Genomic DNA, 1,159 nt, shown 5'->3' on the forward strand with positions numbered 1-1,159 from the left:
CCTTGTCCCATGAAGCAGCTCTGCCGTGAATACGGTTCAACTGCCCCAGCCTCCTGTTCAGCCACTGCTTCCTCTGATGCAGCCATTCCCCATCTGAGGCTGGGTTCAGACTCCCCTAATGCCACACAACCATCCCAGGTCCCCACCACCACCACCGCTCCCACCGTTTCCTCTCATACTCCGAGTCCAAGCATCTGCTTTATATTTGGACTTATTTCCTCTCTTCCCCAGTCAGGGGCAGGGTCCATGGGAGAGAGACTGCGGCTAACTTGTTCGATGTTCAGTTCCTAGCACCTAGTATAGACTCTGGGATGTACTAGACACTTAGTAATTAATGGGATGGATGGAAGGATAGCTGCATGCATGAATGGGTGGTTTGCTGCATTGGATAGGTACATGAGTGGATGGATGGATGGATGGATGGATGGATAGTTGGATGGATGGGTGGGTGGATGGATGGATGGATGGATGGGTGGATGGATGGATAGTTGGATGGACGGGTGGGTGGGTGGATGGATGGATGGATGGATGGATGGATGGATGAGTGAATGGATGGATGGATGAATAGTTGGATGGATGGATGGATGAGTGGATGGATGGATGGGTGGATGGATGGATGGGTGGATGGATGGATGGGTGGATGGATAGTTAGATGGATGGATGGATGGATGGATGAATGGATGGATGGATGGATAGTTGGATGGATGGGTGGGTGGATGGATGGATGGATGGATGGATGGATGGATGGATGGATGGGTGGATGGATAGTTGGATGGATGGATGAGTGGATGAGTGGATGGATGGATGGGTGGATAGTTGGATGGATGGATGGATAGATGGATGGATGGATGGATGGATATAGAGGCCATAGTATTATGTCTTAAGGCCCTATCTTGCTTACATGACCCTAAGCTCCTTGAAGAAACAGATTGTTATGTTCCCCACTGTGTTGTATTGAGGTTGGTTGTGGGGCGTGGGGTGGGGTGGGGTGGGGGTGGGGTCACTGTGGGCTCAGGACTTAACAGTTGAAGGACCGGGTTCCAAATGCCTTCAGTCTACAGACAAGGACATCCAAGTCCAGAGAAGAATATGACTTAGCTTCATAAAGGAAGTCCCCGGCTGCCACCTCTGTGCCCCTCTTCTCTCCTGAGACTGTTGG

The sequence above is a fragment of the Peromyscus eremicus genome, chromosome 23 (genome assembly GCF_949786415.1).
Source record: "Peromyscus eremicus chromosome 23, PerEre_H2_v1, whole genome shotgun sequence".
Lineage (NCBI taxonomy): Eukaryota > Metazoa > Chordata > Mammalia > Rodentia > Cricetidae > Peromyscus > Peromyscus eremicus.